Genomic DNA, 14,593 nt, shown 5'->3' with positions numbered 1-14,593 from the left:
CAAATGCTAATAATATGTAGGCTTACGTAATTTTAAAAAATGGTTAAAATTCTCAAAATGACAGGGGGAAATTAAATTGCGTAATAAAATAATTTGCCGAAACGTCAAACCGTTTTGGAGATGAAATTTTAAGGTTTTTCAAATGGCGCCTTATATTTAGCATGAAGCTGAAAATGAACTTAATAAATTTGCGCGGTATAAATTTAATCTAGGACGGACTTGGCGCGACATTATTTTGATCGTCCAGTTCTTCGAAGATTTTAAATTGAACACGCGCAGTTGAAAACCTTAAACTTATAAAGTTGATATAATTAGCACCATTTTAGGAATAATTTTAACAAAATATCTTAAAATAATAAATCCATAACGGTGACGCGAACGTAAAAATGAAATAGAAAAATTTCCGCTTAAATTCGCTAAACTTTAAACTTCAATTTATCGATAAAAGTACACCTTTTGTTAGAACAGGTTACGATAAATTAAATTTATTCTTAATAAACATTTAGGCGAACAAAGCTTTGTTCGAGCATAAACAAGTCGTCAAAACGATTCGCTCAATGCATGGGAAAAAGGTTGAACAAAAAAGGAGAGAGCACCTTCGCAGATTTAGTGACTGCATTAATTGTAAAACTAGTGTGTAAGTGACCTTTTGAAATATTTTCGACGAAGCTGATTACCATAGACTAATTCGCTTGGTTTCATTTAAACATATTTATTTTGGATGTGAAGTCGCTAAGTATGGCTATACCACATCGATAATGGAACAACTAAAACCTGAAATTGTAGAAGCATACAAAAATATATTAGAGCTATTTCCAATTTGGAAAAAAAAAATTTGCCTGCCCCAAGAATTATTGGAGAGTTACCCGTACGCTGGTAATGAAGATGATCCTTCTTTGGACTGTTTAAGTGACGGTAAGATAAATTTTGTGTCATGTAAAACGATTTTCGTGCAAATGTCAATGAGATCGGAGGGGGTTGATCAATTAACTCATGATGGTAACTGACGAAAAATTACTTATACAACAAAGTTCTTGTAAAATAATGTCTGGAACAACAAATCTCAGACTTAACGGATTCGTACAATTTACGCAGGGAGGCCGGGCTACTACTTGGCGTGCATAAACGCCTATATTACTAAGCTACAAGTAACCTGGCCTCTATCTTTGAACACTGTATATAAGCGCACATGACCTATTTAGTTTTTTTAACAATAACACAGGCAATAACTATCGCAAAGTTGGTTTTAATTATTTTTACGCTTCAGATACGCCAGTCGAAGAAGTGACACCGCAAAATAACGAAAGAAGCCACGGAACACAACCTTCATGAAGGCCTATTGGATTTAGAAGAAAAATTACATGTTAAAGAAAAAAAATACCAAGTAATTCTTAGTATTTCTAATTATATTACTAAATGTCAGATATAAATACAACATTATCAATGTTTATTATTAATCGTTGCTGGTTATTATTACCCTGTAGAATATGGAAAAACATAAAATAGCAGTGAAAGAAGAACTGGAGCAGTTGGAGCTAGGCCTAATAAAAATGAAACAAGAAATTGAAAATTTAAAATCCATAATTTAACAAAAGAAGGACAATGACTATGTAGCGGAGACATTATGGGAAAAATTCCCTCAAAATTTTAATGACAGAGTGTCAGACCTTTTAGAATCATTACCAATATTAAGTCAATTACAAGAAGAATTAAAAGGAAAAACATTTGCGGAGACATTAAAAAGAGTAAAAGAACTAATGTGCGGTAAGACATCCGAATCACTTTAAGATAATTGTAAACGGTTCGGGACCATTGTATTCCAACTTTAAAAATTCTGTTAATAATCACTTATTTTACAGGCAACGTAAATAGTGTGTCAAGTGCAAAGGAGGTTGAAAACGCTGACGGTAATCTATAAAACTGATTACGTTACAATTTTACTACTTAGGATTACTTAAAAGTTAATGAAGAAATTATTTTTCCAATGGACAATGTAGGAAAATCAATGTCACAGAGAAACGAAAATTTAACACCAACGAGTGGTCGAGGTTATATATAATGAATGCTTTACTACAGCTTTAAAACTATTCATTAATTAGTTATTAATATTTAAATTTTTGGTGGTCCAATTAGGGGAATCAGGGAGAGAAAAGGAAATTGTTTTAAACTCACCTGGCGTTCAAGGTGAGATATAGTAAATAGTAGAGTAAAAGTCACAAATAATTAATCAAAACGTCTTGGATTTAACCAAGACCTAAAAAGTATCGATAAGAAGAGAGTTAAGCAAGTGACTGAAGGCCCAGATATTAAAAGTTTTTTTTAAATTAAGACTTACATGCTTAAGATGCTGTTCGGACAGTGGGACAAAGGACGATCTTCCTCATAGAGCTTAACATGGCGGGTGGGTAAAAAAGGAGAGGGCGTCGGACAGCCCCTTTAAGAAACTTATGATCGATCACCCTATTCCATTGAATAAACTTAATTTACTGGTAGTCAATTTATTCCCTCTCAATAATTTGAAAAATTTACTAATCTCGGGTTTTCGAGCACAATTCCATTCCCGTTTACATTTTATAACCACATTTATCATTTTTAGGAGAGTACGTGCATGGATAAAGAATGCGCGTGAGGAAATTGGTTTTCACTCTACAGGATAGGCAACTCCCTATCTCGAACGACAGCCTATTCTGTATATACTCTGTTACAACATGGGTTGTCAGCACGCGCAAAGCTAGGTCTCTATGTAATCTAGCCTTGCGCGTGCTGACAAGAGACAAAAAACTTCAGGATATTTTAAACGTTTTTAAATCCTGAAGATCCTGAAGTTTTTTGTCTCTTGACAGCACGTACAAAGCTACGTTACATAGAGACCTAGGTTTGCTCGTGCTGACAACCGATGTTGTAAAGAGTATATACAGAATAAGCTGTCGTTCGAGATAGGTAGTTGCCTATCCTATAGCGTGAAAACCATTTTCCTCACGCGCATTCTTTATCCATGGTACGTGTATGACATTGTGTCGTTAATAGGTTGCTAACATATCCGCGTTCATGGCCTGAACGATTTATAGTGAAACCTATTGTTTTTGTGCAAATTTCAACAATGGCGGCAAATTCAATAGGGACGTTATGATTTTTAGTCTTGGTTAAACTGAATATATGTAAGAGGGAAAGACACGGGGAAAATAGTTTGCCTTCCATCTCGGTCGATGGAAAGATCATAAAAAGAGTAGAGACGTCGAGGGGTCAACCCCCTGTATATCCCGAAACTGAGGAAGGATTGACATGTCTCTTTTTTAAGTAGAAAGGGTCTATAGCAGCGCTACGACAGACAAGGGTCACACGGTTCTATGCCAGGCCCATGGCGTCTCTATCATTTCTATGGTTCGCAAGCAGTAGGGGGGTGCATACTCTTCGAATTTTTTTTAAGGGTGTGAGAGTGTCAGCTGGACTCAGCTTGGTCGTAGGCCGAAAATTCTGACTTGGCTATTTTGCAATATAGCCTGCGGTCACCGAGTCGCGTGATCTAGGAGGCTGTGACTCGACTCTGCTACTTAGTCTGTATAAATTCAGGAACAAGGTTAATGAAAGTATTAACGGTTTTTAAAGGAATATGGGATTTTTCAGGGATAGCCCTGCATTTATATACTTGTCGCTGCTTATCTTATTTTCCTATATAAATGTAGTATTTCTAGTAGCCGCAGAGACTTCTGGTGGCACTCTGTATGCATTTGGTAGAATACTTTTATAGAAATTGAAATAGTAAAAAATATTTATAAAATAAAATTTGGTCGAATTATTTCGTAGTTGTCCTATTTCAAGCCGAGGAATGTTCTCAAAAACAATTACTATTTGGTGACGAATACCTTAAAAAGTACGTTTACACGGAATTTTGGATCAGCTTAACGCGTAATTGAGTGGGCTATTGCCTTGGTGACGAGGCCAGCGAAAGAAGGCGTGACGCATTGACGCCGCATGAGAGTGGCACAAGGCGTACTTCTAGCCAGGACGATGTATACAACCAGCGTGGGAAATAAGGCGGGGGCACAGGGCAAATGACCAGTTTAAAAAATGCCTGGACCAGTTTAAAAATTAAATCGGAGGGGGGGTCAGTGGTCCACGGGACCACTAAGAAAATTCAAGGGTAACCAGAGTCCAGACATTATCTCAACTATTTTAATTACCCACTTCTTTAGTTTAGCAGACGACGCGCCCTGGTCAATGGTCATGGACCAGTTTATTTATTCCAGGCCAGAAGGGTCGCTGGCCCAATGTCCAGTTTTAAAAAAATCCTTATTTCCCACCCTGTAACAACGCATCCTCCTTGCTCGTATCGGGCATAGCAGAGGCTAAAGCAGACTACGACTAAATCGTTTTGTCATTGTTACGTGTTATCATAGAGATACGCGTGTTATGGTATTTTTCATCACGAAATCCCCTAAAAATGATAAATGTGGTTATAAAATGTAAACGGGGAATGGAATTGTGCTCGAAAACCCGAGATAAGTAAATTTATTCCAGGCCAGAAGGGTCGCTGGCCCAATGTCCAGTTTTAAAAAAATCCTTATTTCCCACCCTGTAACAACGCATCCTCCTTGCTCGTATCGGGCATAGCAGAGGCTAAAGCAGACTACGACTAAATCGTTTTGTCATTGTTACGTGTTATCATAGAGATACGCGTGTTATGGTATTTTTCATCACGAAATCCCCTAAAAATGATAAATGTGGTTATAAAATGTAAACGGGGAATGGAATTGTGCTCGAAAACCCGAGATAAGTAAATTTTTCAAATTATTGAGAGGGAATAAATTGACTACCAGTAAATTAAGTTTATTCAATGGAATAGGGTGATGGAACATAAGTTTCTTAAAGGGGCTGTCCGACGCCCTCTCCTTTTTTACCCACCCGCCATGTTAAGCTCTATGAGGAAGATCGTCCTTTGTCCCACTGTCCGAACAGCATCTTAAGCATGTAAGTCTTAATTTAAAAAAAACTTTTAATATCTTGGCCTTCAGTCACTTGCTTAACTCTCTTCTTATCGATACTTTTTTGGTCTTGGTTAAATCCAAGACGTTTTGATTAATATCTGTGACTTCGGTCTTAATTTTTATTAATTTTGTGTAGACACGTTGGTGATTTTATATTGATTATTTCAACGCTTATTTCTGCATGCCGTAGAATAGGGAGCTAACAGTTCTGACCCTGAAACGTCACACCCTTCTATCTCTTACTGGAGTTTCATCCCCCCTAACGGTTGGAAACAGTATTCTACGCGCAAAAATGCCGACCAGATAGGGGCTGCGTGACATCAGACTATCTCTTCGCCCTAGCCAGTTGTTAGCTCCGTATAGGAAGTAGTTCATCATTCAATAGAAAATTGTTGAGAGATCGGAGCTATGGGAACGTCACATCAATATTTTTAGTCTAAATTGTATGACCAAAGCTGACAAAGATTGTAGTATCACACAATAGAGAGCTTTCAGATGGGATAGTAGTGCGTCACGCCCTCTCAAGTCGTGCCGCTATTCTGGTAGCCATATTGGGTGGTCTCAGCTTCATCCCTGCTTTAAACCCACCAATATGGCGGCGTAAATTACGTCACGAGACTCGGCTCCCCCTCCAACTGAAAGCTCTCTATTTCAGGTGGACCTAGATCAGATGCTCTATTACAAATTTTTGAGCCCCATTTTCAATGTCATTGTTTTAACAAGATCTTATTCAAAATGGATAATTTCTTTTAACCTTAATAGGAAATGAAACATATAGAATATGCCATCTTTAGTGGCGCTCTAACTTTAACCTAGTTTAAAGAACTAAGATAGTATTTTTTTGTCGAAAATGGCATTAAATTAGTAAAGTAGCAATACTTTAGCAATATTTCGGGGTGAAAACAAATCCAATTTTGCAATATTTTGGGAAAGATGTCAATTCGATAATAATAAGAAATACAATAACAGGCACACATTTAGTTTTAATGTTATTAGCTCCGCCCTTAAGTACAATTCTAATTGGATTCAGCCTTTGGGAAATTGAAGTTGGTGTTTAAATGATTTGCCAGAATGCTAGGAGGTCAGGCAATGGAAGTATGCTTTGATTTATCATTAAATATAGGAAATAACAGGATTAAATTATTATTTACTTGTAATCATGAAATTAATGTTATTTTATGCCCTGTAAACTATTTTATTTTTAATAAATAAAGTTAAATGACAGTTACGGTAATTAATTGATGACAAAATTTAGGGTTAATAATATTATTTCATATAATAGTTAAAATACAAATAGGAATGTTTTTAAGTAATGCCTGTTTAAAAATTACTTTCAAGTACTAAATTCGAGGGGGAAACCACTAAGAAAATTTTGTACACCTGATTTCAGATTTCAAATGACTTCAAAGACTTCACTAACTGTATTTGATTTCAGATGACTTCAATAAAATTTATAAAGACTTCAAGGGACTTCAATATAATTTATAAAGACTTCAAGTGACTTCAATACAATTTATAAAGACTTCAAGTGACTTCAATACAATTTATGAAGACTTCAAGTGACTTCAATATAATTTAGAGACTTCAAGTGACTTCATTACATTTTATAGACTTCAAGTGACTTCATTACATTTTATAGATTTCAAGTGACTTCAATAGAATTTGTAAAGACTTCTAGTGACTTCAACATAATTTAAAGACTTCTAGTGACTTCAATAGAATTTATAGACTAAAGCCGATTTCTATTTTTTTCTTCATTAAATTGTAATAATTAAAAAATATCTATGTACTTCGCTATTAAGTACTAAGGTGCAGAGCAACCGATAGCAATTATCTATGCAGAATTATATCAAGAATTAATTTACTATAAGAATGCCTAAGTCACTAGATTTTACGCTTCTACTCTTACGCCGGTGTTAGTGGACAAGTAAGCCCCACCCCTTTCATGTCCCTCATTGCTCTGCGCTTTCCTATTGGATCCCGCGGGGATAGGTCATACAGACGCGATTGACGTATTCTGAATAGAGAAAGAAAACGTCTAGCAAAGTAAGCAGAAAATGGAGGCTGCCAGCGGTGCTGAAACGGTTAGGGAATGGTTTTTAATTGCCATTAACAAGTTAGTTAAAGGTTTTGAACCTAACTTAATGGATTTTGAATACTTGTCCCTACGTGAAAATCGTTCGTTCTATAATTGTTTCTAAATCGAATCAAGTGTACTATACTTATGATTTCGTGAGTTCTAAAAACCAAACCAAGGCTTAACGAGAAGGTAAAAGAGATAGATGGTGGAAAACATAGAGTAAGATAAAATATTAAGTCCCGCCTTCTTTTCCAGCCTCCCCCCACCCATGAGGGGGGATTGTCGACTATCACGCGCGCACCGGACGCCTTTTAGGCCTTCTTATAGTAAATTCCTTCTTGATTATATGGCGCAGATACAAGCCCGGATAGTATACTGATCCATTTGATCGTCGCTTATGTCTCAAGAATTCTGCGACGTTTCACGCGGGAAAATATGATCACGTGATCGGCCGCTATTTACGGAAAGAAGTTTTTGTCGTGGCATAGCTAACTCAATCACGCCAGTGAGCGCTTGGGCAGTAGTTTTTGCAAGGGGTCGGTCATTCATGAAATCCCGTACGCTACCCGCGAAATCCAACTTAAAAAATCTCATAAAAAATCCGAAATCAATAAAGAAATAACAAAACAGTAGAGAAATCACAAAATCAGTAGAGAAATCACAAAATCAGTAGAGAAATCACAAAATCAGTAAAGATACCACAAAATCAACAAAGAAATCACAAAATCAGTAACGAAATCGCGAAATCCATTACAAAATTCACGAAATCCAAACTCAAAAGAAATCACAAAATCAAACGAAATCAATTGAAATATCCCAAAATCTGCCGAAATCATGGAAAAAATCCGAGGAAATCACGGGAAAATTGCAAAATCCGTTGGATTTTATCGAATTTTGAAATCAATCCGACGAAATCAATTGAATTCCGACGAAATCAAACGAAATCCGAAGAAATCAAATTGGATTTCGAAATCCCGTACACTTTTTCCAAAACGTCCGACCCCTCAGGTTTTTGAAACTGATTATCGTCTGATTCATACTCGAATTCATAGTTCAGAGAACTAGAAGACACAATTTTTAAATTGGCTGCTTGTATGCTGTATTTCGAAGGTTCCCAATTTAGTTAAATAGTAGTTTAAATTAAGGCAATTAAACTTCGCCACAAACAAAAATATATCGTTTTTACGAATATTCCTTGAAAACGGAATGATTAGCAGCCAACAATAAGTCCAAAAAGGAAACAATTCTGGGGAAGAGTGTCTGGCACAAGAGTCTGGTAGCATTGCACCTCCGAAAACGGCCAAAAATTGAGGGATCAAGACCAGCCCCCCCCCTGTTTGACTGGAAAATTTATAGGACATTGTCCACTGTAGTGTGCAGAAATAGTATCACATCTCCATAGTCAAGCTATCAAAACTTCCACAATTTTATTGGTCAAACTGTCCAGTGACCCCCTTAGTTTTTAACAAAATTATGGCACATTTTAAAATTCCAGTGTCCTGTGCTTATTTCCGGCCCTGATCAAGACTATTGAAAATAAAATTTGAAGAAAAGGAAATTTCCACTTATGAAAGACGGAATTTCAATAGACTTCAAGGGATTTTTCTACCACTTCATTTGACTTCAAGAGATTTCCAACGGACTTCGTATGACTTCTAAGAGACTTCAAGAGATTTCCGAGAAACTTCAAGAGATTTCCGAGAGACTTCAAGAGATTTCTGAGAGACTTCAAGAGATTTCCGAGGGACTTCAAGAGATTTCCGAAAGACTTCAAGAGATTTCCAAGAGACTTCAAGAGATTTCCAAGAGACTTCAAGAGATTTCAAAGGGACTTCGTATGACTTCTCTTGACTTCAGAGAGACTTCAAGAGATTTCAAAGGGATTTCGTATGACTTCAAGAGACTTCCAAGAGACTTCGACTGACTTCAAGCGATTTCCAAGGACTTCGCATGACTTCAAGGGATTCTCTAGGGACTTCCTAAGATTTCCGAGATTTCAACTAAACTTTGCGATTTATAGAGACTTCAAAAACAATTTATGGACTTCAATTGTGATTTCAAAAATTTTGTACACCTGATTTCACAAGTGGTTTCCCCCTCGACTAAATTGCATTAAGAATGTTTTTGTTTGACTATTTTCAAGTTTTTAAACACGCATGATTATGATATTGGAAGGCGCAAATTATTTATTTAAATAAACATTTGGTTTGATACTTGCCACGTTTATTTACAGCATGTAATTTGGGCTTAATTTCCCTAGTTGTTATTTAATTATGGTATTCATTATAAATTTATTCCAGTCAATAAAAATATTGTTTTTTACGTTTAAAGGTAAAAGTTGCATATTTTAAAGGGTTTTTCCAAAGAAAATTGTTTTTGACACCAGAAAGGCTTTTGAGGATAATTAGCGATTGCGTCCTGCTGCCAAAAAATAGACCTTAACAGGGAAAAGCTAAGAGTAACTATAATTTATTTTAAATGAATATGAAATGTAAGTTTCACAATGAATGCGTGAGAGGGATTAAAAAAATGTTCAAAGACAGTCATACGTGAAGGTTGGATTTAAAAGTGTGAGAGTTAAACATCATCGTATGAATGCCTATAATAATTTTGTTAATCTCTCAAGTGAACAATTCAATGATGAAAAAATATTTACACACATTTAATCCTAGGATTGTCAAATTGAGACTATATAATTGCCAGAAAAATAGTAAGCATGTGTTTTAATATTATAGTTTTTTAAAATATAAAAAAGGGAAGGGGAGTTTGTTAAATTAGTCCTAATATACTTAAAGATGCTTTTTAAAATTGGTAGTGATTTGCTATTGTAGAATCTGCAGTTTAGTTCAGAGAGTTAATGAGGTGCCTTGTATTTCGTTAGTGACATCTCTAATCTAGTTGATTTTAGGTTTTTTTTTTATATTTATTACTATTGAACTCAGATGGCGTTGGTAGTTAATGCCATTAATTGTAGTTTTTTTACTGGTTCCATCGCGCTTGATTTTGTTTTGTTGATGTAGAATCTGCAGTTCAGTTCAGAGAGTTAATGAGGTGCCTTGTGTTTGGTAGCGAGATCTCCAATACAGTTGATTTTAGTTTTTTTTCTATATTTATTACTATTGAACTCAGATGCGGTACTGCTTAACGTCATTAATTGGCAACATTTTTTTACTGGTTCCCTCGACCTTGTTTTGTTTGGCAAACGTCCGTTAAACATTGTAATATACCATCATGGTATATTAGCTTTAAGGCGTTTTGATGAAAATTGAAATCCAAGGTTAATCAGTTAGGATTTTAGAGTAAAGAGTGAAGTACTTGAGGAGGGGGATTTGGGGTATTTCACCACCCGCGGACGCGGGGTAGTCAGTTCCTGTAGGGTAGGCATGCTGACAAGTCCCTTATTCCCTCAAAACTTTGTTGCCCAGAAGCTTGGCTTACAGGAGTGCGCCCAACTCCCAACATAGTCAAGTACATAATTTTAGTAACAACCCATTGCTGTTCTAAATTTTAACAACGTTGAGGCAACTTTTGCGAGAAAAAGGTTTTTTTGTGAATCCATAACTGTTATGAACTTCTATTGTGTTGATGAACTTGTAGGCACGGCTTGCCAATCCGTAACGTGATTATATAGGGAAACCAAAGAGGTGACATGTATTATTTGGCCTTGATACAGCTTGATGTTCTATAGACACTGACTCAAGCCAATAGAAAGGTTATTTCTTTGAATATCTTTGCTGTTCTTAATCCAAAGACGCTCTCACTCTTTGAACACGCCAGTCTAAAGTGTCTGTTATTTCGGTGGAGAAGTTGAATATATATTTTGATTTGTCTATCGAAGTCTTGTTGTGGTTTTTTTAAAATGATGATGATCATCATATTTTTGAGCTGTACTGGTAATAGCTATGATGAATTATATTTCTGTTGAAGCTTAGTAGTTGGCACGTGTTGATACGATACGCATGTAGTTGCACGAAATTTGTCTTTAAATTGTACATTTCAAACTCGAAAATATGCACTGCTTGTAGTATTTATGTCGAAATAATTTTAATCTTCGTTATATTAGTTATGTAAAGGGGCGGGGGTTGAAAGAAAACTTTACAATTTACTGGCAATTATATGTTCATTTAAATATAAGATTTTGAGGGTCTATTTTTAAAATTTTGTCACGCAACTCTTAACTTTAAGTTTGGAAACAGTGCTGCTAGAACATGGCAATTATTGTTTTGCGCGTGGGTTACCAAAGGGACAATGAAAAGGTTATTAATTTTTGGGAAAAAAAATATTCCAGAAGGCTTTGCAAATTGTACCCCTGTTGGATTTACGCAATGCAACCTGCCACGCAGACTACCCCAGCTGGTGAGAAACACAAAGAGATTATGCAAAACTTACTGGAATATTAATTGGAAAAATGGTTTAGTTGTTTTAATTACAGGGGTTATGTCTATATATATTGGTAACCACAATTTGGGAAATAATTTTCACACTTTATAAAAACAAATTATACAACAATAGTAGGATATTAGTTATAGGACAAATTAATAAGTTCATATGGCTTTTTTTAAGCGTAACTATAAAATAGTTTAAAAATAAATTTTTGTAAGTGGTATCGGATTGTGTCTGGTACACATTATTGATAAGTTATAGAAAGAAAAGGTTATAATAATAGATAATATTTAAACATAAAATCTTTGCTAATCTTTGATATTGTAACAGGATAATATTAGATTATATTAATTTAATTTAATGTTTTTGAATGGTTTTAAATTGTTAATGTAAAAAAGTTATGGGCGTCTTAATTTAAAAAAAAAATATAGCGCGCTTAAAAGAGAAAAAAATGGAAGATGCGAAACTGATATTTAGAAAACTCTTTGAATATATTAATTTTAATCAGTATTTATTTAAAATTTGGATAAGAGTGTCTAAATCTCAGTTCAAAAAATCTGTTCAATGTTAACTAATAGGATGAGTTTGTCTCAATAGTTTCACCAGCTTATTAAAGAATTATATTTAATCACATAGCATTACCAACAGGGGTTACGTTTTTAGCGTGTTTTTTACATAAAACACCATTGGGGCAAGACTAATACAGAGTACTAAAAAGTTAACCCTTCACTAGAAAATTCTAAAATTAATGCAAGAATAATCGCCTTTTTTTCGTAAAATAGCATGGCCCTACAATCGTCCCTCCTCTCCCTTTCACGCTTATTATAGTAGGCACATCAAAATTACTCCAGAACCATCGTTAACCTTAAACTTGCTCGTGGATTAACAATCTTACCCAGTCATAAATTACTTTAAAGGGAAACTATTAGTATATCTTTGACAGATATGATGCTCCTTTCTGGTACGAATATTGAAATTTTAGGCTTTACTCGGGGTAAATTTGATATGGATTCTTCAAGCACGTTAGATTCCCTTTAATGTTTCTAAACTCTTTCCAAGAGCAGAACAGTGACGTCAGTCAAGTTACTGACGAATCTCTCCCTTTTTCTGATCATTGTATCACTGACCTCGTATAAGCCGTTGTCTTTTCTCACAAAGTTCACATAATGTCCCTCGGCCAACGATTCACCTTTATGAATAATCACCCCTTTAGTTTTAAAAAGCATCTTACTCATAGAGACATTTTGATTTTCAAAACTTGATATTTTGGTCGAAATCTTAATTGGACGACCATCTTTGTAATCGCCACGGAGAAGACACAAAAATACGTACTTCCCGCTGGATATCAATACATCACGCTCTTGTATTTTTGGGTTGTTACAAAATACGCATGGCACCTCTGTTAATCTCATCCTTTTTTCTAGAGATTTCCAATCAATTTTATCTCGGTTTTAAAGTGGAAGATTGAAAATGTTGCTTTCAACAATATTCTCCGAATTTTGTTCAACTTGACATTGGGGGCATTTGGTAACGTTTCTCGACTTTGACCAAAAAATATCTTTTAGAGCCTTAGAGTAATTGGCTTCCATTTCTTGACTTAGTGCCGTCAAAAGGACCATCAAAAATTCACTGGCGTCTTGTTGATCGTTTTGCGTAAAATGGTTTCCGACAGCCATTCTCAGTTCCAACCCTTTTCGACTGAAACTTCCTTGAGAACTCTCGATGTCGTTTATCGTGTTATGGAGGCAACGTAAAACTGGTTTTTCAACGAATGATCCATTGTAAGATTTAACCAATTCTCTTAATTCCGGCACTAATAAGAGTAGTTGCAAAACGCTATTAGAATAGCACGTTACTTGATCATCGTTAGCTAAACCTTTCAAGGGAAAACTATCCAAACTCTGTTGGGCTTTCCTTTTCTTCTTCAGTGTTTCTTCACATCTCACTTCCTCGCCTTCTAAAAGGCTTTTAGATAGTGTAAGTGCACTTCTTTTCCCACCTCTACTTTCTTTCGACTCCGTTATTTCCAAAAGAGGCAGATCTGGCCTATATTTTTTGCGAAGCCTGTTATATTCCATTATGGCTCGTCCATCCGCCTTAATTTTAGTCGGATCGAACTGTAATAGATGGAGTCCGGCTAAGGACGTCACTCTCGATAAAGCGACGTACGCCATGCCCGTTCCAAATAAATTCGGACCCAAATCCATAATGGCGCATTTTAAACTCATGCCTTGGCTTTTGTGTATCGTAATTGCGTATGCCAGGATGACGGGAAACTGGGAGCGCTTAACGTAAATGTTTGTCATGAGCAAAAATTTGACGCAAATTTTCTCAACTAAAAAGTCAGTGTTAGCGTTGTCGTTGTCGTTATTCGGTTCGCGATCTACTCTGAGAAAAATACCAACAACGTTTCCTTGTTCGTCCTTCTTGAATCCAGTTACAAAACCCTTCGTACCATTTACAACGCCTTTTTCAAAACTGATATTCCTTCTGACCATTATACGGCAGCCAACGCAAAGAATTAACTCGCTCTCCAAACCGCCCGTTTTGGACGGTTCGTTTTGTAGCCTTTGCAGTCTGCTGAGAATGTTTTTATTCATTTTTTTGCCGTAGTCAGCGAGTCTATCCTGGCAATGAATGACTTCAACTTTCTCTCCGTTTTTTCGCAACATTTCACAGTTAAATTTTTTGCACATGGCTAATTTAGGCATCAAACAAATTGGGCGAAACCCTTCATTGGACAGCTTAATGAAAAGGTCCATAGCCACCTCGATGTTTTTTCCTCGAGCAACCAATCTACTTTCTAAGGTTGCAACATCAGCTTTAGAAATATTCCCAATTCTAACTCTGCTTAAAATGTCGCCGCAACTTTGGTCGTTGGCTTGTCTAACATTTTGCGTTAGTTCATCGTATTTAAAAAACTTCCAAAGATCACTTCCTCCGATGCAATTGAATCTAAGTCTGGCTTCTTCGGAAGTGATTTTGATGAACGCGGGATTTCCTTGAACCGGAGGCAATTGGAAAAAGTCTCCCAAAACAAGGATAAATACAACTCCACCAAATGGTTGGTTCATTTCCCAAAATTCGTTAAGCCTCAAGTGAACGTGAGTCAGTAACACCGACGAGACCATGGAAATTTCATCAA

At 35.9% G+C, this 14,593-nt stretch overlaps 1 long non-coding RNA gene across 1 annotated transcript; it reads left to right on the top strand.

Annotated features, from left to right (window-relative positions):
- Window positions 1-4,540: 4,540 nt before the first annotated feature.
- Window positions 4,541-13,358, top strand: LOC149655838 (uncharacterized). Its single transcript, XR_016370258.1, has 5 exons — window positions 4,541-4,968; window positions 9,397-9,523; window positions 9,738-9,775; window positions 12,906-12,975; window positions 13,050-13,358. It is a non-coding gene; the product is annotated as an uncharacterized LOC149655838 (long non-coding RNA).
- The last annotated feature ends 1,235 nt before the right edge of the window (window positions 13,359-14,593 follow it).

The sequence above is a fragment of the Phalangium opilio genome, unplaced genomic scaffold (genome assembly GCF_054372755.1).
Source record: "Phalangium opilio isolate 3A_F unplaced genomic scaffold, DU_Popi_V2 ptg000078l_1, whole genome shotgun sequence".
Classification (NCBI taxonomy): domain Eukaryota; kingdom Metazoa; phylum Arthropoda; class Arachnida; order Opiliones; family Phalangiidae; genus Phalangium; species Phalangium opilio.
This window is presented reverse-complemented; position numbering and strand designations above follow the sequence as displayed.